The following is a 23,457-nucleotide window of genomic DNA, read 5'->3' as shown; positions in this document are numbered from 1 at the left end:
AGAGATCAGATTGTATCTACAATTGCTAATAATATAATATTTGGTATAGAAAAGGAAGAAGGATTCAATATAGAAAATTAGGAAAATAATGATCTTGATGTGTTTCTCAAAGAATTTCTATATTGGAATAGTCAAATCACCCTAAAGAAAGCCTCTAGTTGTAAGACTGTAGAACTTGTAGAAACAACATGTCAAGTGAAGAAAATGGTTTCATTTCTAGAATCGTGCATTGATCAAGATCCATTAGGTGTTAAGGATTGCATTTTTCAACAAGTAGTAGTTAATTTAGATTTTCAACTTGAAGAGACAATTTTGAGGGAACTTGAGACTTGCAAGGATCAATCTGATTCTCAATCTCAAAAAAATCCAAATAGTTTTGAGGAATGCATTTTTCAACAAATGGTAGATAATTTAGATTTTTAACTTGAAGAGACAATTTTGAGTGAACCTAAGACTTCAAGGATCAATCTGAATCTCAATCTCAAAATAATCTAAATAGTTTTGATCTTCATCAAATTTTCTCAATTGTTCAGTCTCCCTCTCTTCGACTAAAGACTTCCAAGACACCCAAATCAAGAGGGCCTCTTAAGGGATCAAAGACTAGATTTGAGATTGCCTTAGGTATTCAGACCACATTAGATGATAAATTTGTTGTTGAAAACTAAGTGATGAGGAGAACAAATTGTTCTCCTTGTCAATAATGAAAATTATCTCAAGGAATGTTAGAGGCATAAATGCCTCTGACAAGAGAAGTAGGATTCACCAGTTTATTGATCAATCTACATCTCTAGATTAATGGGTATTCAACCTTCTAATGCTAAGTTTACATGGACAAATAGAAGGTCTAGTTTTACACAAATTGCAGATAGATTGGATAGGTTCCTTCTCTCTCATGAATGGAAATTAGATAATTTTTGCATTCATTCAAAGACATTATCTTTGTCAAACTCTGATCATTTTCCAATTTCCATAAATATTGATCAATCTACATCTCTAGATCATATTCAACATAAGTCATCCTTTAAATTTTAAAGTATGTGGTTGTGTCATCGACACTTTCTTCAAATTTTAAAACAATGGTGGATCAATGCTCCTTTTGTTCTTAGGTCTAAAATGCATCAATTTGCCAAAAAATTGAAACATGTCAAAGAGCATATCAAAATCTAGAATCAACAAGTTTTTAAGAATTTTTTCAAGTAGAAAGAGGTTATCAAATTGCAATTGGTAGAAATTTATTGCTCCATAACTCAATATGGGATGGATAATGATGCTTACATTAAGCAAAAAGATCTTCAACATGAATGGGAGGAATTGTGTAGTAGGGAGGAAGAATATTGGAGACAAAAGTCTAGGGAAGCATGGTTACAACAAGGAGATAAAAACACAAAAAAGTTTCATGCTTTTTACCAACAAAAATGGGTAGCTAAATCAATTTTTCAAATTATGGATTCAGAATTGGGTACTATTTTACCTAATGCTCAACAAATTAGAGATGAAGGTGTCAAGTTCTTTGAGAATTTTCTTGCACTAGCAGAACACGCATTGCTTTTTCCCTCACAAGTTGAGGATTTCATTCAACATATACCTAAAATGGTATCCCCCATGGAGAATAATCAGCTTTTGGCCATGTTCACCATTCAAGAAGTCTGAGAAGTAGTCTTCTACTTCCCCCTAGACAAAGCTTCAAGGCTAGATGGTTTTACTACTCTCTTCTTTTAGAGTTGTTGGGAGTTTATAGGTTGAGATTTTTTAGCAGCCATTGAGGAATCCAAAATTTTTTAATCTATGCTAAAATACTTCAATTCTACAAATATTATAATCATTATAAAAACCATGGAGCCCAAAAATTTTGCAGATTTTTGGCCAATCTCACTTTGCAATGTGACATTCAAAATCATCACCAAAGCTATTTATTTGCAACTTCAAAAAATTCTCCCACTCATAATTTCTCTCAAACAAGGTGGCTTTGTTCCTAGTAGAGAAACAATGGAGGGTGCAATGGTAGCTCACAAATTCCTTCATTCCATCAATAGTAATCAATCCTCCAACGTTGTTATCAAGTTAGACATGCAAAAGGCATATGACAAAGTCTATTGAAAATTTCTTTTCCATGTTCTCCAAAAAATGGGTTTCTCTAAACATTGGTGTAAGTGGATTAAAGCATGCATTTTAGGGGCTTGGTTTTTTGTTATTATTAATGGATCAGCATCAAGCTTCATTCCTTCCATGCAAGGTGTCCAACAAGGTGATCCTCTTTCTATGGCTTTATTTATCATCATGGTTGAAGCTCTTAGTAGGACTATTAAGCACCACCATTTATCTGACAAGTGGAAAGGAGAAAAAATTGAGGGCACATTCATTTTCATCATGCATTCTTTATTTACTGACAACACATTACTATTTGGTACTTCACTAGTTTCAAAGGCTAAGCAGATAAAGAAAATTCTAGAGCAATATTCAGAAGTTTCACAGTAGAAAATAAACCCTCAAAAGTCAAAAAAAAAATTATTTAATACAAACAAATTTATATCAAACAAGATAGCACATGTTTTGGGGTTTTCTAAGGACTTCTTACCTTCCACCTATCTTGGGATTCCTTTTTTTATGGGATCCAATAAGAAAAGTTTTTGGGATGGTGTCATCCAAAGAATTAAGAGAAAAATTTTCTCCTAGAAAGTAGGATGGTTGTCATTATCAGGCAGAATTTTTCTTATTAAGTCAGTTCTTTCTGCAATCCCAAACTACTACTTGGCAGTCATGCAAGCATTGTCTTCGGTCATTTCAAAAATTCAAAAACTTATTAGGGGTTTTCTATGGGCTAGAAATTTGAAAAATGAAAAGAAACTTCCACTTATTTCTCTTTCTAGACATGGAAATTATTCTTGCTTTAGGAGGGTTTGGAATTCATGATTTGACAACAAGGAATAAAAAACATTTGGAGGTAAGTTGGTTTGGTATATGTACACTAAATCACAGTCAGCATGGTGTCAAATAATGCAATAGAAATACTTAGATGATAATGGTCCACATAGAATATTCTTCATGTTGGATCCTCTTAAGGGGTCTACTATTTATGATTTCATGATTGCATCTAGAGACATTGTTCTTAAGTACATTTCTTGGGAATTAAATTATAGCAATATGATCAATTTTTGGGGTGATTCTTGGAATGGGAAACCTCCTTTAATTGCAATTCAAAATCTTCAAAAAATTGTGTCAATTATAGAAGCAAAGTGGGGTAACCTTGTTATTCACTTTATAGATGCAATATGTATTTTTTCAAGGAAAGTAATATGGAAAGATCCAAATCAGCTCCCTTTAGATACTTAGTGTAAACAACAGCTTCAATCTATTTTTTTAGAAAGACGGGATTATGTGTTGAAGAATGAGGATCAATTATTGTGGATTTTAGCTAAGAATGGTTTCAATTACGAAAGGATACAAACTTCTCCAACAAGTTAATTCAAAAAAATCCCCTTCTCGAGCCTTTATGTTTAGTTGGAACAAGGTAGTGTTACCTAACGCTGGGTGCTTTGCATAGCTAGCAATTAAACATAGGATTCTAACAAGTGATCAGTTGGATAGGTTAAGTATTGCTCCTCCTTTTAAATGTGTTTTATGTGAAGAAGAGTATGAGTCAGTTAATTATTTTTTTGTAATATGGCATTTTGCATATCAGTGTTGGACGTTTATTCTAAACAAATTAAATTACTCTACTCCATTACAAAATAACATTTGGGACATCTTTCAGGCCTGGCCAGTTCTTTACCCTAATGCCTTATTTGTGGGGATCTAGAAATGTGCTCCTATATTAGTAATATGGGCAACTTGGTGGGAAAGAAATAAGAGGATCTTTAGAAAAGAAGTATCATCTCTAGATAGAGTGCTCCAAATCATTGAAAAATTGATCTCAAAAGTTACTAATGCTAGTGTTAATAGATGTAAATTCAATCTAGTTATCACTTCTTGGGATGGAGGTATCATTTGAGAATGGAAATCAATATTTTTCAAGCTCAATTTTGATCGGGCATCTAGAGGGAACCCAAGACGATCAAGATTGGGAGCATGCATTAGAGATTACACTAGTAAAGTGCTTGCAATTACAACTACACCCTTACCCATAGGAACTAATAATATAGTTGAGACTCAGTCATTACTATCAAGATTAATTCTTGCCAAGAAAGGGAATTATCATCATGTGTAGATAGAAGGTGATTCTCAAGTTATAATACTAGCTTGCATCAAGAGAAAACCATCTTCTTGGCAACTTAAGTATGTGCTTCAACAAATTTGGAATATAATTGATCAGCTTCATGAGGTTAGATTATCACACACATATAGAGAGGGGAACAAAGTTGTAGATTATCTTTCTAATTTAGGTTGCAATGGGTTTACTAATTTCACAATGCAACCATCAACTCTAATTGAGAAATGCAAAGATTTACAATTCTTAATTAATAATGATTTAGTGGATTGTCAGAATTAAGTATTGATTACTATACTTTTATGAAATCATTCTGGCATATACTTGGTGATGTTAAGTAATATATTGCAAATATTTGTTCACTGCCCAGTGTCATGTAAGCTATCATCACCTAGTTAGAATTAGATTTCACAGTACCTGCATGGTTATACTACACAAGGTGAAATCAATACAGATATCACATTGGCAAAATAATCACATGGTTTTTAGTCCTTCATACACTTTCTATGCCACAACCAGCATTTGTGAAGATAAATTTAGATGGGTCTTTCAAAGGAAACCCAATCTTTTCTGAGCTCTAGTACTCTTGCTAAGCTCTAGTTCTTGTTGAGCTCCATTGCTTGCTGGGCAAGGTAGGGTAATGCTCTTGCCAAGTTACTTAGGCAGAGTGTTTGTCGAGTGAACTTGGGCCTAGTGTTTATTGAGTTGTTTGGCCATAGTGTCTTGTTGAGTAACTTGGGCCAATGATGACTAAGTGTTTGTTAGGCACCAAGTGGTGGTGTGTTGACTAAGTGAGGCAGTGATGGTCGAGTAGGTAGTGTTGACCGAGTGACTAGTTGTCACCGAGTCATGCTTAGCTTGGCAACTTAAGTATGTGCTACAAAAAATTTGGGACATTATCAATTAGCTTCATGTGGTCACATTTTCACACATATACAAAGATGGGAATAGAGTTCTAGATTATCTTTCTAACTTAGGATGCAGTGGGCTTACAAATTTCACAATGCAACCTTCAATTCTCATTGATAAATGCAAAGATTTACAAATTCTAATTAATCATGAATTAGTGGATCGTCAGAATTAAGTACTAATTATTGATTATTGCCCCTTTCTTAAATCATTCTGGCATGTACTTGGTGATGTAAAGGTAATTCTTAGAAATTTCTTTTTCACTACCCAATGTCATGTAAGCTATCATCACTCGGGTATGATTTGATTTCATATTGGCCACATGGTTTTTTACACATGGAGAGATAAATACAGAGATTGACTTTGCAATATATTCATATGGTTTTTTATCCTTCATATGATTAGCACATATTCACATCAGGTGAATAATTATTATCCTGCACAAGTACTATGAAGATATTTTCTCTTGTTTTTATAAATGGTGGCAGTGACTTATTTAGCATCATATATTGACGGAGTTGAGAAATCTTTGATATACCCTACTCAAAAATGTCTTTTCCTTTGGATTTATGTGCCAAGTGTGAATCCTACAATCAATTTCACTAGTCTCTACTACCAAAAAATTATCATGTATGGATTAATCCAAATGTCAATGAAGTTGTTCTACCCCTGAGTATTGATCATAGGGCCATGGAAATGATGTTCTTCATCAAGTCCCCTTCAATTTTTCTTGGTCTTCGACAAGTAATTGGTGAAGCAATTGTATGCCCTTTTGTGAAACATTTCCTATACCCATGAAATGTTGTGTCCATCATTCTTTCAAATGCCATGGACTTGTTATAGTCATTTCATTTGCTGGAAATTTTGGCAACAAAAGTGCTTCTTCCTCAATTTTGGAATGAAAATAAACTTGCAAATGTCATGCACCAGTTTGATCTTTGTTCTAGACATGGATTAGTAGGTAGTCTCTTCCAAAGATCTCAGTTATTAAGGCAACATGGATACATGGTCATGTTTGATGCTCTTCATAAAGCCTTTGAAAAACAAAATCCTCGCATTATGAAATCTGCTCTCCAAACTACTACAAGGGCTTTGGGTCACCAATTGGAAGATAGAGTTAGGTGCACTAGTTTTTCTATATTGGATTTTCTAAGCCTATCCAACTTTGATTATTGATTCATGAAGGGCATCCTTCAGGTGCATTCCAAGATTTAGGTCATGATTTGCAAGATGACATAGTGATTACTTATTGGGTTCATTGACTTGGTACTTTGATTGAGACTGCATCTCATGAACTGGGACATGTTCAAGAGGAGGCATGCATAACTAACAAGGAGACTCCTATCATAGATTCTACATGTAATGCTACTACTAGTTTAGGCTCAGGTAGGGAGGTTGCTCCATTGCCAAGTTTGGATTCTGGGTGGTGACATTCTCTACAAATTGGCTCGGCCTCAACTTCTACTAATGGTGTTTCATGCAAGGATATGGAGGAATGAAAATTTTAAGGTTTTAAGGTATTCCATTTTGGGGGGTTTTTTGACAAATTTCATGCATTTAATCATTTTGTATTTTTTGGTTGAGTTTGGGACCTTCATGCCCATTTGGTTGAAATTTTTTTGAAATTGTATTAACTCAACAAATTTCAAACTCTAATGGGAATATCCCCTCACTTTATAATTTTGATTGCATTCATCGATATAATATGTTGTAAATAATGATGTTTAATACTTGTACATATTGTGACAATGTTGGGTTTTCTTTCTAGTTCTTTCCCAGTTGAGAACTTGAACTAGTTTTATTAGAAATAATATATTCGTTGGTTTGTCCACTTTTGCCAAAAAAAAAAGAAATTTTTACCAACTATATAACATTTAAATATTAATATGTTCATGATTGTGCTTATAAATAACTATAGGGAAAACATGAAGCTAAATACTAAACCAATGGGTATCTCTTAGAAACTAACTAAAATAAAGCATATTTTTTGAATATTGTAATATAAGAAAATTTATATTAGTCCTTGAAGGGTTACAAAACACTAATTAGTTTTCCAATGTTAGACAAAGCACATTGTCAAAGATATTGTTGTTTATAGTGGTCTTACACTCAATAAAGATATGGAGTATACTAAGGTATGTATTGAAGACTACTCAAATAAAATCATTCAAAATTTTAAGGGAAACTAATTATCTTCTTAAAGTATAAAACATTCAATAGAGGAAGTTAAGACTATTTTTACCACCTTCAGTGAATTTAATCTCTTGTATATATCAAAAAGAAATTGCTTATTTATTTTTTTCTAATGTGGGTGCCCAAAGTAATTGTGAAATAAGGTGGCAAAAGGCGAGATCCCCTTCCTAATGATGTCTTCATAATGTTTTTTTTTGGTTGGAGATATACACAAGATCCCTTCTAGTAACTTAAAAGACATTTGTATCCAATTGGAAAAATAAAGAAATATACCTCATTCGAATAAAGAGGAGAAGAAAAATGACTAAGATTAGGGAAAATATATTATATATAGGATCAAAGTCAACTTTTAGCAATTAGCTCATAAGAAGCCAAGGCCAACCCACGCATAAGAGATAGAAAAGAAAAAATGATAGCAATGTTATAATCACCCAAAAAGAGTCCTCTAGACCATGAGCCCCCTTTGTTGAAATTTTTCCTAATTTACCTACTACTTGTTGACCAAATCATCACTTTAATATTTATCCTTGATATCATGCGGTTTTACCATCATATCCTAAGTATTCTATTTAATTAGAAGATCTTGTGCCCTTTTAATTAAATAAAATCTCCAAAGTCCCTTTATTCATATGTGTGCACATGAAAAAGGAATTTCCCATTTTAAAAATATAAGAAAAAATATATTATCTACACATGAGGGGAAAAATTTTCTATTTGAGAGGAATCTTTATTTTCAAAATAAGTCTAACTCTCCTCCACACATCTTTTTACTCTTAAGCATCACTGTAGGTCTTTCTTAGTTGAGATTCTTGCACACAAACTCAACATGAGAATCATTCTCCACCCTCGATTTTGCCTCTTCATCTCTACCATCCATTTCTCTATAAAAAGGAGGCTTTGTAATCATTTCATTACTTTGGGTGATGCAAGGCAGCATCAATGTGTGGGCCAACTTATTGAGTATTGAGTCATGACCTTTGGGTAGATCTTTCTTCATATGTTTTGTAATGTGTGAGACCAATGGAAATCTATTGAAAATACACAATCGATAGTCTCATTGGGCTTTATTTCTCAAGACCTCACAAGTGCTTGTATTAGAAAGGTTTCTTTGCCCCTTGTCCAATTGCTTGAACACATATATTTTTATCACAATTTCTATCAAAAAAAAATTTTCTAACTATTAAAATTGAATCTAAACACCATTATTAGAGTAAGCTCAAAATATTTGGTCAGAAACCTCGGTAAACGTAGGTCTTTTGAGAATAAAAAAGTCATAAACTATATTTATTAGTAAATTGTCATACTTTTTCTATGAGAAATATTGTGTGATAAGCCTAATGTATGCAAAGTATCATACTACCTCATAAACTCTATTGTACTGCCATTGGAACTCTATTGTACTTCCATAGTCAAATTGTTGCTACCTAAAACTAGATCATACTATCTCTTGCAAAGTATTATACTAAACTTTTGGCTATCCTACTACTGTCCTTTTTACTTTACTCCATCACCTAGATTTTTCACTTAGTTGGCTTGACCTTGTAATTTTTCTTCGTGGATCTATGGTGTCTGCACTTTCTCATACCAATTCTAGTCTTCATTTTACTTGTGGTTGCAAGGCCTTTGTCCCATATTGGGTGCAAGAGAGGTGTTATAAACAAAACTCTTACTAAGAGGCCACCCTATTTTTCTCCTCAATATCTTGGTTCAAGGATTGATCCAAGTAGACAACCTAGATCACCCCAAGATTTACACTCACCATATGTTTTTCTTTAGATGTGGGTTACCCATCTACAACAAAGACAATATCTATTATGGGAAACCACTTTGGGTGATGCAAGGGAGCATTCGATCAAGCTATTAAGTATTGAGTCATGACCTTTAGGTAGATCTTTCTTCATATGTTTTGTAATGTGTGAGACCCATGAAAATCTGTTGAAAATACACAATTAACAATCCTATAGGGCTCTATTTCTCAAGACCTAACAAGTGTTTGTATTGGAAAGATTTCTTTGCACCTTGTCCAATTGCTTGAAGATGTATATTTTTATCATAATTTCTATCAAAATTTATTTTCTAACTATTAAAATTGAATCTAAACATTGATATTACAGTTAGTTTAGAACATTTGGTTAGAAACCTTGGTCAACTTACGTCTTTTGAGAATAAAAAAGTCATAAACTATATTTATTGGTAAATTATCAAAGTTTTTCTATGAGAAATATTGTATGATAAACCTAAAATTTGCAAAGTCTCATACTACCTCATAAACTCTATTGTACTACTATTGGAACTCTATTTGATGAAGGGTGCTCTCCTTAAAACCATAAACTCATAACATAAACAAAGGAACAACAACAAATGTGAGAAGAAAATATGGACTTCTTATTTGTGCCACAAATGTGGTATTACAGAATTCACAAGTACAATATGCTAACCCACATGGGCACCTTCATTACAATAATCTACAAGGCAAGTTGCAAACTATCACCCAGAGGTGTCCTCAATGATGCTTGGGCCCAGGAAGGTTCTAGATGCTCAAACTTAATACCTAGGGCCGATAGACCCTAACAATACATATAGAGTCGATTAAATACATGTTTGACAAATTATCTTAGATATTTTGGTAGCCCAACTTTCAAAGGCCATAACTCTTGAAGTGTTGCTCCAATTGGTTATTATAACCACTTTTTGAAAATGCCAACTCCTAATCTATAGTCTCAAATTTGTGCAAGCAACCTTCTGTTGAGTTTTCAAACCTTATCCAAGCACTCTAAGGCCTCCAACGGTGAGCCTAAAGATTTTTCTGCAAATTTTTCCATCAAAAGTCTACAATAACTTCTTTGATACTTAAGATGGAGCAATGAGTTTTTTATGGTAGGCTTATAACTCTAAAATGAGCCTTCCTATAGAAAATGAGAACATTCTAAGCTTGTATGTCAAACTTATTAAAAATAGCAAGTTCCCATAAGTAGTAACCACCCTATCTACTAGTCCTTATTAAAATAGAAATGACTAAAATGAAAATATTTTTGGGTGATTCAAGATTGCTCTTACGCCCAAGATGCTCCTACATTAGACACCTGAGGTAATTTGAGAAGTGACCATGTCACGTCTCAAGTGTTCAAAGGAAAAACCAAGATGGTTAAACTCCTCCTTGGGTAGCCATGATGAATCCTCAACTGGCCTCCCTTTCCATTTGACTAGATATTCCTCATAAATTTTGTTCTTCGTACTTTTCCAACATGACTGTCCAGTATCTCCTCAATCTCCTTTGTAGCCAAAATAGCTTCTAGAATACTCCACTACGCTTCTACTACTTCACCTCCATCACCTCCTCCATAATACTCTGTCAAATCTAAAATTTTAAATACTAGAGAAATATTCAATTCAACAAGTAACTCCACTTCATAAAAATTTCCATAATTATGCCTTTTCACTCTCTTCCATGGTCCCAACTTCTTCATCTTTAGCTTATCATATGTACCCATTGGAAAATGCTCCTTTCTCAAATGAACCATGACTTCATCTCCAATCTAAAATTCCTTATACCTCCCTTTCACATCTACCTTAGCTTTATACTGTGTATTCATTTTTATAATGTGCTTCCTCACCTCCTCATGGATGTTCTTCAAATGTTGAACAAATTCTTTTGCTTCAACACTACTTATCTCTCCTTTATCTAACTGTAGCAATTTAGAAGCATTTATGGGACTACTCCCATATACAATTTGGAATGGTGATTTACAAGTACTCCTATTGATAGAATTATTATATGAAATTTTTTCCTATGGTAAATTCATATCCCATCCTTTTGGTTTATCTCCAACCAAGCATCTCAACAAGTTTCCCAAACAACAATTCACAACTTCTGTCTATCCATTAGTTTGTGGGTGATGTGACGAACTAATCTTCAAATCTATCTTTGACTTCTTCCATAATGTACACCAAAAATACCCAAAAAAATTGGTATCTTGATCTGAAACTATACTCTTTGGTAGACCATGTAGTCTCACTAGTTCACTAAAAAGTAACTCTACCACATGAACAACATCACTAACCTAGTCTTCTTGAAAGGAATAAAATGTGTCATCTTTGAAAACCTGTCAACCACCACAAAAATAGAATCATGCTCTCATTGAGTCCTTCATAATCTAAGAAAAAAAGCCATATTGACACCCTTCCACAGCTTCTTTGATATAGGTAATGGTTGATACAATAATGTATTCTACTTCACTCCTTACACCATCTAACATACTCTGCATCTTTGTACAAACTTCTTCACATTTTGTTCCAACTATGGCCAATAATAATTCTCAAAAACCAAATAAATGGTCTTATCTCTACCAAAATGTCCAACCAATTGTCCACTATGCTTATCCTTGATGAGATTCTCTATTATTGAACTTCTAGGAATGCACAATTGGCTTCCTTTGAACAACATACTATTCAAGATCATGAAATCCAACCACTTTGTCCTGTAAAGTGTAATAGGTTCTATGGAAGCCTTCCATGCTTCACCAAAATCAGGATCATCTAGATGTAAAGTATTGAGTTACTTGAACCTAACCACCTCTATCTATATTTCTGTTAGCAAAATTTGTCATCTACTAAGAGCATCTACAACTTTATTAGACTTCCCACTCCTACATTTCAAAACAAATGTATAACTCTGCAAAAAATTAACCCACTTTAAATGCCTTTGGCTCAATTTTCCTTGACTATTCAAATATTGCAAAACTTGATGATTAGTATACGAAACAAACTCCTTAGGAAGAAGATAGTGTCTCCACTTCTTCAATGCTTGAATTATAGCATAAAATTCTTGATCATAATCATAACATTTTCTTTTTTCATTATTCAATTTCTCACTAAAATAAGCAATAGGTCTACCTTCTTGGCTCATTATAGCTCCTATTATAGTATGACTAGCATCATAGTCTACTTGAAACACCTTGCTAAAATTAGGAAGTGCTAAAATAGGATGCTTTCTAACCTTTTGTTTCAATAGATTAAAACTCTTATTTTCTCTTATAGTCCACTTAAATTATTTCCTATCCCCTCTCATTATTTCAATTAAGGGTCCAAAAATACTGCTAAAACCTCTTATTAAGTTTTTTGTAAAAATTAGCTAATCCATGAAAATATCTTACCTCTATCACACTTCTTGGAGTAGGCCATTCAAGGATAGCCTTCACTTTCTATGGATCCATTTTTAGACCTTCTGTTGAGACTACAAATCCTAAGTACACCAACTCCTTTACAAAATTGCACTTCTTCAAGTTTATCAAAAACTTTTCTTTCCTCAACTTATCAAACACCTTGTGAATATGGATCAAATTCTCCTCCAATGTCTTACTAAAGATCAAAATATCATCTAGGTAAACAATGAAAAATTTACCCAAAAACTCCTTCAGTACCTCATTCATGAGCTGCATGAAAGTGCTCAATGCATTGGTTAGCCCAAAAGGCATGATTAGCCACTTGTACAATCCTTCTTTGGTCCTAAAAGTAGTCTTCCATTCATCACCTTCTTTGATACGAATCTAATGGTACCAACTCTTTAGATCTATCTCTATGAAATATTTAGCTCCACTCAAACAGTCTATAATATCATCCATCCTTTGCAATGGAAATTAGTACTTGATTGTGATCTTGTTGATAGCATGAGAATTTGTGCACATCACCCATTCTCCATTCTTCTTTGGTGCTAATACTTCTACTACAACACATGGACTCAGACTCTCTTGAATCAACCCTTTTTGTAGCAACTCATGAACTTGTCTATTCAACTCTTCCCTTTCTACTAGTGTCATTCTATGTGCTACCTTGTTTGGAAAATAAGCTCTTGAAGCCAAATTCATTTGGTGACTAATCTTCCTCATTAGGGGAAATCCATCAAGTACATTATCTGATACAATATTAGAAAACTCTCCCAACATTTCTGCATTTCTAAAGGTACCTCTTGTACTTCTTCTTTACTATCATTAGGAATTATAGAAAAATGCATATGCTCATACTTTATAACTTTGAGAAACTCTTTTCCATCAACAAAATATATTGTGGAAACACTACATTCCTTTACTTCTTTCTCCTTCAATGGCTTCAACTTACGTTTCACTCCATCCTTGGTTAGAGTATAGGTATTTGCTTACACGTTGTGTATAGCATGCCTATCAAACTACCATGGCCTATCCAAAATCATATGGCATATGTCCATAGGTAGGATATCACATAGTACCTCATCCTAGTAGCTTCTAATCTTGAACTTCATGGAGTGCTACTCATTGACCATGACCTTATGGTCATCTTGCACCCAAGCAATGTAGTATGGATGCACATGTTTCTATTTCTTCATCTTCAACTTGGTGACCATCATTTCTAACACAAAATTTTTATTACTTCCACCATCAATGATCACATTACAACACTTATCTTCATAGCTGCATCTTGTGTGAAATGAGCTCCTTCTTTGATCACATTCATTCTCACCACTCAGCAAGACTCTTTTTTTAACTAGGACTTCTCCTCTTTTCGCATCTTCAAAATGTGATGATCTAGCATCTTCATTAACATGTGCAACTCTAACCTAGTCTCCTATTCTTTGATCTATCCTTCCTTAGCACTAGATAAATTAAAATTCTCTATGCCCTTCTTCTCTATAGTGAAAACATTTACCATGGAAGCCTCCTCTTGTAGATCCTTGTCCTCTACCTCTTTCTCTCTGATCTCTACTATTCTTATCATTGGAATGATTGGGATTGTTTCTGCTTTGGTTCTGACTACTACTCCTAGCCTAATCCTTGTTCTTTTGATCATCATTGTGGCCACCATAAGATCATTTGCTAGATCTTCCACCATGATCTCTTCTACTATTCTTTTTGTCAAACTTATTTCTTAATTTTTCCTCAACTCTTAGGGAAAACTAGTATGCCTCCTCAATACTATTCATTCAAACTAGACTCATCTTGTCTTGAATACTTGGCCTTAACCCATTAAGATAATGGTCCATGTTCTCCTTGTCAGCTTTTGCATGGTCAGTTCTAATAAAAACTTGGTAGAAATCTTTGGTATACTCTTGAATAGATTTTCTCACTTGCTTCAACCCTTGGATTTTCTTCAACATATCAAACTCATAATTCATAGGAATGAATTGTCGCTTCATTTTATCTATCATCCACTCCCATCTAGTGATTTTGTCCTTTTCCTTTCTATTTCTCTCCAACTAAACCTTCTACCACTAGATCTTCACATGTTTCTTTAGTTTAACCTTTGCAAACTTGACCCTATCAAGATCCTCAATATCTTCATACTCAAAGTACTCCTCCAATTCATTGATCCAATCGATTAGGTCCTCTAGGTTATGATTTCTTGAAAATATGGGAACTTCAAACTTAGGTCTTTTTCCAATCTTAGAGATGGCCCTAAAAAGCCCATCTTCCTCTGGGTTTAGAATTTCCTCTACTTTGACATTTTCTTCTATTTCATCCTCATCCTCACTTTCATCTCTTATGGGAATATTTATTTGTCTATTCATTTTTTCTTCCAATGCTTGCATTTATCTTTGGAGGGCTTGGAAACCCTCAGGTGTAATACCTATAGCTCTTTGGCCATGCTCTCTTCATTGAGGCATTTTTGTACTTTCGCTAAAACCCTAATGCAAATTGCCTCACAATCAATGATTCATCTACATGCTCAACCCAAACCATGGTCCTAGTGTGAACTACATCATAGTTAGTCATTTTTCCACACACTCAAGAACTCTAGCTCTGATACCACTTGATGAAGGGTGCTCTCCTTAAAATCATAAACTCATAATAGAAATAAAGAAACAATAGCAAATGTGAGAACAAATTAAAGACTTCTCATTTGCATCACAAATGCAGTATTACAGAATTCACAAGTACAATATGCTAACCCACATGGGCACCTTCATTACAATAATCTACAAGACAAGTTGTGAAATATCACCCAGAGCTGTTCTAGATAATGTTCATGCCTTTCTTAAATAGGCAATTTCATGCTGCTTGGGAAGGTTCTAGATGCTCAAACTTAATACCTAGTGTAGACACCTAAAAACCTTTAGAAAATAAAGTATTTTTATTTTCTAAAAAATTCCTGATGACATCATCATTTATTAATTAATTAATTATTTAATTTATTTATTTATTTTTATACCATTAAATCCCTTTATCTTAATTAAAAATATTTAATTAAGGAATCCCTTCCAAAAATGTTTAAATCTTATTTAAACATTATTTCCTTATTTATTAATTATTTAATTAATAAATTGACCAAAAAACCCAAAATAAATAAAAATTATTATTTTTTGCCCAAAACTTGGCCAATTTCCTTAAGACCACTAACCTCTTCCAAAATCTTCTAATCCTTCTTTAATTTTTATTAAAGGCTAATCCCATCATTTCCTACCCCTAATCCCAACTCAAAATATTTAATTAAGATTAAATATTAATCCTCATGTTTATTAAAAAAGTTTTAATAAATATTTCCTCAACGTAAACCCTTGAAATAAATAAAACTTTATTTATTTCCTAAAAATCTAATTTATCCTCATCCTAAGAAGTTCTAGAGTCTTCTAGAAAGTCTTCATCCTCATCCTAGGAAGTTCTAGACTATTCTAGAAAGCCTTTATCCTCATCCAAAGTCTAGACTCTTCTAGAAGATGTCTTTAAACCTAATCCTAATCCCCTCATAACCTTATCACATTCTCTAAACATGGGTTAAGACTTACTAACCCAAGCCAAAGTTAACAAATATCTCCTCCTTCACCCTCCCTCTTTAAATGCCATCCACTTGCCTATCCCTAAGCTAATCCTAAACCATCCTAATCCATCCTCTAATCATTTGCACAATCCTAAGCAAGCTTAAAACCTTCCTAATCAAGCCCAAGTCGAAATTTCTCTCATCTCCCTCAAAATATCTCAACCATAAAACTTTATGAAGCCCACTAGGCCATAAATGACTCTTCCAGGCCCTTTTATTTCTCTTACAAGCCATTATGACGGTCTTTATGAAGATTTTATCCCTTGAGCCTCCTTTGTTGACTCATCCTTCCCCTTTCCTCCATCCTCTCACCTTGTGACATGTGTCACTCCCTGATTGGTGCTAAACAACCACAATCCATTTGCTCTCCTCTCATGCAATCTGAGCCTTCCATAAGCTTTTTCCCATCCTTGCATCCTAGCCCTTGATCCCTCAAACCCTTTGCCTATTTAAGGAATCCTCTCCCAAGCCATTTTAACACAGTCCATGAAGTAAAGTCATAATGCCATTTTAAGAAGCCATTTTACATCAAAACCATACACTCACACCCAAATTCCAACTCCATTTGAAGCCCTTTTTGAAGCATAAGCTTGAGCATACATCCTATCTATTTAGACAAAGCCACTCAACAAGAGAGCTTCTCATTGAGAGAGTCCATTAATGGCTCATATTCTCAATTGAGAGTTCATCTTAGTCTATCTTGAAGTTTATGAATTTTTTTGTAGAAGCTATATTTAAATTTGGTTTCTATTAGCATACTAACATTGCTCATATACACCTAGGGCTGACAGATCTTAACAATACATATAGAGTCGGCTAAATACATCTTTGACAAATTATTTTAAATATTTTAGTAGCCCAACTTTTGAAGGCCATAACTTTCAATCCATTGCTCTGATTGGCTATTATAACCACTTTTTGGAAATGCTAGCTCCTAATCTACAGCCTTATAACTATGCAAGTACCCTTTTGTCAAGTTTTTAGACCTCATCTAGGAACTCTAAGGCCTCTAATGGTGAGCCTAAATATTTTCTGCAAATATTTCCACCGAAAATCTGCAATGATTTCTTTGATACTTAAGCTGGAGCAATAGGGTTTTTATGGTAGACTTATAACTCTAAAATGAACCTTCTTGTGGAAAATGAGAACATTCCAAGCTCTGACAAACTTATTAAAAATAGCAAGTTCCCATAAATAGTAACCACCCTATCTACTAGTCCTTATTAAAATAGAAAAGACTAAAATGAAAAATATTTTTGGGTGATACAAGATTGCTCTTAGACCCAAGATGCTCATGCATCACTATTGTACTTCCATAGTCAAATTGTTGTACTACTTGAAACTAGATCATACTATCTCTTGTAAAGTATCATACTAAGCTTTTGGTTATACTATTACTATCCTTTTTACTTTACTCTGTCACCTAGAGTTTGCACTTAGTTGGCTTGACCTTGTATTTTTTCTTGGCGGATCTATGGTGTCTACACTTTCTCATACTAGTTCTCTAGTCTAAAATCTATATGTTTAGGAAGGTTTAGTCTAAAAAAGATCATCTTGGCTCCTTAGTTACATAGTTGATTTGGAAGGTTCTTCACTAGTCATCTCACTTACTCACCTATTGGCTATCTAGCTAATCACTCATCTCTTGAATTGAGTCACTAGTGTCACGTAAATTTCTTAGAAAATTTGCTTGACATGTCACTTTGATAACTTTTTTACTATATATCTCTTTGACAATTGAACAATTTTCTCTTCTAAGTTTGGACTCCAAGATGTCTTGTGTTGTCCTTCTAGATGAATTTATTATCTCTTACATGTTGGTTATGACTAGATTTCAAGTTGGTCAAGGAGGTCATCCTTTCTCTATCTTTCAAGAATTACCCCCCCCCCCCCCCCCCCCCCCAATGAGGCATCCATGTAATCAACATCTTGAGACTAGGCCTATCTTTGACAAAGTTGAAGAAGATAACTCTATCACTTGGTATGGTTCTCTTAGTCACTTTGTTATCCTTGGACATTGTAATGACCCCTAATAGGGTCTTACTTAATTTTCCCATTAAGTTCCCAATACAAAATATATAGATTACTATAATGCTTATAAATCTAATTATTATTATATAATTAGTTCATATACAACATAGGTTAAATTATATATGACAACAAGAATAATGCAAAACATCATGTGTGTGTGTATTATTCCACCTATTTACTCTAATCAATATTAAGATACCATTTGTTAATACAATTCAATAGTACTAAAGCTTATTAGTATATATATTAATAGAATAAGATTGGCATACTTTATGTGCATATATATTATTTTACTAAAATTAATTGCATACATTTCTATAATACCTTAATCCATATAAATGTCTATGTTGAATACCACAGAATTTGCATACCTTTATAGTGACTTTTTTGCCATATAAATATTGTCACTAATGAAAATGAATATCAATAGTTGTATACTAAACATTATAATTGTCCTTATATCATTCAGTGGCCAATGTAGTCTCTTAGTGATTGGGTCAATATATTTATTGTTTATCATGTTCTTCTTTTAATTTCCTTATGTATATGCCATGTTGGACATTTCACCTTACTTCCTCCTTTATTTCTCCTTCATGTTTCCTAGTTCTAATTAAACTCTCCTCCATATTGATTGTAAAGTTACTTTCCTTCTTTAATTGTTGTCCACTTGTTTATAATATTAAATAGTATTGGCTACTAAAATTTTCATCTTTTCCCTTTTAAAACTCTGTGTCTTATATTCTTACAATGGAAACTTATATTAATTTTCATAACTTCTTAGTCATACCTTCCTTAATTCATTTTCATGTCCATATAGAACTATCATTGTTTCATGAATTCCCTTGCATAATAACAACATTGTATGGTGACTACAAATTATTAATACTACGTTTAGTAGTTGGTCTTTTGGATGGCTAACTTTCCTTGTTATTATAGTTATTCTTATCGTCAAACATTTAGGCCTTGTTTGGTTGGGAAGATGAATTTGGCTTAAAACCTTATTATCTCATAACTACATTTTTGAAAACCTTGTTTTGTATTTTGGGAATATAGTTGGAATCTTTGGTTGGCACTGAAGCTGAATATACAAATTCATATTATGTGCTTGGTTACCAATTTAGAAATTGTAATTGGAATAGAATATGACTAGGAGTATCATTTTCTTGTGTTTGGTGGTTCATTTTCGAATTGGAATTGAATTTTGATGTAGATTTTTTTAATCTTATTTTATTATGAAACACAGGTATTATAAATAGATACCAACTTCATCCTCTACAATTTGATTGATGGAAATTCATGACATGAATTGTGTAATTTAGTTTTAAAATAAAATCCTTCCTTTATAATTATATTATTATTATAAAAAATCAATTACTATTATTTATCTTATTATAAGTTTCTCATTTTAAAATTATTTTATAATTTAAGTGCACCACAATTTTTGACTTATGAATGTCAAATATGTAGAAAGATATTCATTTGATGTAGCTCCTTTGACACATCAAAGTATACAACATTGTGAAATCACAACAAGGAGTCCCTTCGCTTCAAACAATCCTACGATCCTATGCAAACATGAAAATGCACCACATTTTTTGACCTATGAATGTCAAATAATTAGAAACACATTCATTTGATATTTGACTCATTCAATTTATCTCCTCCAATGTACAAAGCTATAGAACATCATGAGATCACTGACAGCAGTCATTTCTAGTCATTACTCACCTACCCCATGAAAAACATGTATACACAATTGATCACTTTATCTCGCTATTTGTAATAGTGATCTATTATATTTTTCACTTTTATCACTATAGAAATAGTGATAAACCTAATTCTCATTGCCATATCTATTTTCCTATAAAAGAGATCTACGATCAAAATTGCCTTATTGCAATAATCTAGAGAAATCCTTGTTATAGCCATAGTGCTTTGTCATAATAACACATAGAGATATAAGTCTCTTCATCACTTGCTACTATGTCATCTTTACACCAAACATGATGCATGATCCTTTTGACCTATCACTATAATATATAGTGACCTATATACTACTTTGTCATCATAAGCCAAAGTGATATTGGTGTCTTCATCACTTATTGCTATGTCATGTTTGGGTAGAAGCAAGAAGTTAAGTATCAATTCTATAGAAGTTCACAAATTAACATGATGCTCTTTTAGAAATGGATATTTATTTTTAAAAAATGGGCATCCATATTAGACACTGGTGCCCGATCCTAAACTTAAAAGATGGGCACCTATTTTTTCAAAAATCGGGTGCCCATTTTTTATTTTCAAACAATAGGTGCACAGTTTTTTTAAAATAAAAAATTTGAATTTTTTAGAAATAAGTACCCATTTTTTAAAAATTCAAAATTTTGAAATTTTTTGGGGTATTTTAAATGTTGAATTTATTTTTTCAAAACAAGCACCCATTTTTTGAATTTCAAATAATAGGTACCTATTTCTTACAACATGAGGTGGGATTATTTTTCCTTCCTCAAATTTTGGTTTGGGATAGGTGCCTTGACCTCTCAAGGTTTGGCTAAGGTATTGAACTAACAAATTCATGCCTTGCCATAATTTTTAGAGTGTCTTCCCAATCAATTTTTTTTATGAAACAAAAACCCATTAGAGCTGTCACTATCCTAATTTCAAAAATATAAAGTTTATAGTGTTATGATTTTATTTACTATTTTTTCATTATTTTTTAATCAAAGGTGGTACCCGAATGTAAAATAGTGAGGTTTACTAAAACTTTAATAACTTTCTAATTCTATGATTTTTTTGAAATTAATTTATATGTCATCAATCTATGTACAATTCCTTTGAAGTTTTCAAAAAAAAATTGAAAAAAGTGAAATTTTCATCAAATTGTGATGTTTGTACATGAGAGGTTTTAAAATTTATGGCCAATTAATAATTAATAATAATAAAATTATTCAATAAAAAATTAAGGAAAAATATTATCATCAATTTCTAGTTTTTTAGGTAAGTTAGTTTAAAAGGATTTATAGAAATTAATCTATTTGTGTCAAATTATGGTGTCTGTACATGAGTGTGGCATGTTCTTGAAATGAGCATTTTGAAAAAGTGGTTTTTAAAGATCGATACTAAAAAGAAATCTATTAAATGGGTACACAAATAAATTACATATTTCAAAAGTATATTCTAAACACTACAATTTTTATTTTTGAAATTTTTTAATATTCAATCTCTAAATGCAACAAATTTTGACATCAATTGATAAGATATTTCAAAAATAGGAAAAATACTTCCACTTTTTGCCCAAAAGTGAGACCCAACTTCTTACACTTACCCATTTACTCCAAATGTGACATGCGATCCTTTTAACTTGTGGCTATATATTTATATAGTGATCTATGTTTCTTTTTTCATCATAACACATAGTGATACATGTGTTCATTGTTTATCACTATGTCATGTTTACTCCAAATGTGACGCATGATCCTTTTGACCAATTGCTATATTAAATAGCAACCGTTTGAGAGATCATACTACCATTTCCATAAGTTACAGTGGTCATTTATTTTCTATTGCTGATTACCACAACATAATCCTCCCCTTTTCAATCACCAAGAACACTTATCATTGAGACATATAGTGATATAATATCTTTATCACTCATCGCTAAGTTGACTATATTTCATTTTCATTTGCTGATAATCACTGGGTGTGATAGCAAATGTTGAATGAGAATTTTTTTTTTTTTGATATCTGACTCATTTGATGTATCTCCTTTATGCATGAAACTACACAACATTGCAAGATAGCAATAAGGAGTCCTTTCATTTCAAATAATCCTACAATTGTGCACAGGCACAAAAATGCACCACAATTTTTGAGTTATGAATGTCAAACGAGAAAAAAGATATTCATTCGATATAATCATTCAATGTATCTTTTTCAACACATGAAACTACACAGCATTGTGAGATTGCAACAAGGAGTCCTTTTGCTTCAAACAGTCATGTGCTCCTGTGTAGGCACAAAATGCACCATATTTTTTGACCTACAAATGTTAAATGAGCATAAAGTTATTTATTTGCTATTTGACTCATTCAATGTAGCTTCTTCAATGCATGAAACTACATAATATTTGCATGTACCCAGGAATTCCCAAAACTGCACAACTATATATGGCCAAAAATATGTTAGTTTTTCTTTAGATAAGTATTGTGATTTGAGGTATCTATTATGCTAATATGTTTTCACATGTTGTATTTAGAGAAAACCTTGCTATACATTTAATAATTACTCTTAATGTATTATTATTATTTTAAATAAATAAGCATTGAACATGTTCAATCAAACACAAATATGAAAGAATCTTATTTGTTTTTTAAATATAAAGCAAATAAAATTGAAATTATTTGTAAAGAATAAGAGATAGATAAGTTCATAGTATCCATAACAAAAGAATATTGATTTGACATTATATTTTTTTTTATTAACATTACATAACTTCTCACAAATATATTAAAGAATGCAAAGAACCTTGTAAAACATAGTTCCAATTTGTCAAAAAAATAAGATAGATAAAAATCATGTTAAAATAATCTATAGTAGAAACATAATTTTCGTCCAACCAAAAGAGTCCCCTTAATTTTTTAAACATCCCTTTTAATTTGGAATCTTTATTATGAAAAATATCAAATCACTCTATTCATTAAAATTGAACCTTAATCATTTTGAACTTAATTAAAATGACATAAATTGGTTCAATCCATAACAAACTATAACTGATTCATTTTATAAGAAAATTGTTAGCAGAGAAATTTTTCATATAGGCTAATTTTGTTATCATTTGCATAAGTTGATTAAATTCTACACTCAGTAATTTTGTTACAAAATCTTATACTTTTGTTTTTGGCTTTCTTAGAATTTTGTCCATTCCTTATAAGCTAAAGAGAATAACAATATATATATTTAGCCTTCACTTCTTTTTAATCTACAATAAAATAAAAAATCTTTATAAATTCAATCATAGATAAGATAGGTGAGATTTATTTATTTTTAAAAAGCTATCATAGTATTATGTTAGTAAAATATAGATGAGAAAAAGAGATTAAAACTCTCTATTTTCAATCATCAATAACCATTTTTCCTATAAAATCTCTAGTTTATGACCTCCTATACTATTCGTTGATCTAACATAATTGATATAGCTATACATTTCATTGCTATTGGGATAGACAATTTAGAGTAAGATATGTAGCATGAGATAGAAGATGGAAAAACAATATCCATGATCTAAATGGTGGTGTGAAAACACACTGTTAAATATGAAAATGCATGGAAATCCACACTAA

This window comes from Cupressus sempervirens, chromosome 9 (genome assembly GCF_028749045.1).
Source record: "Cupressus sempervirens isolate cs-2001-9-10 chromosome 9, ASM2874904v1, whole genome shotgun sequence".
Classification (NCBI taxonomy): domain Eukaryota; kingdom Viridiplantae; phylum Streptophyta; class Pinopsida; order Cupressales; family Cupressaceae; genus Cupressus; species Cupressus sempervirens.
This window is presented reverse-complemented; position numbering follows the sequence as displayed.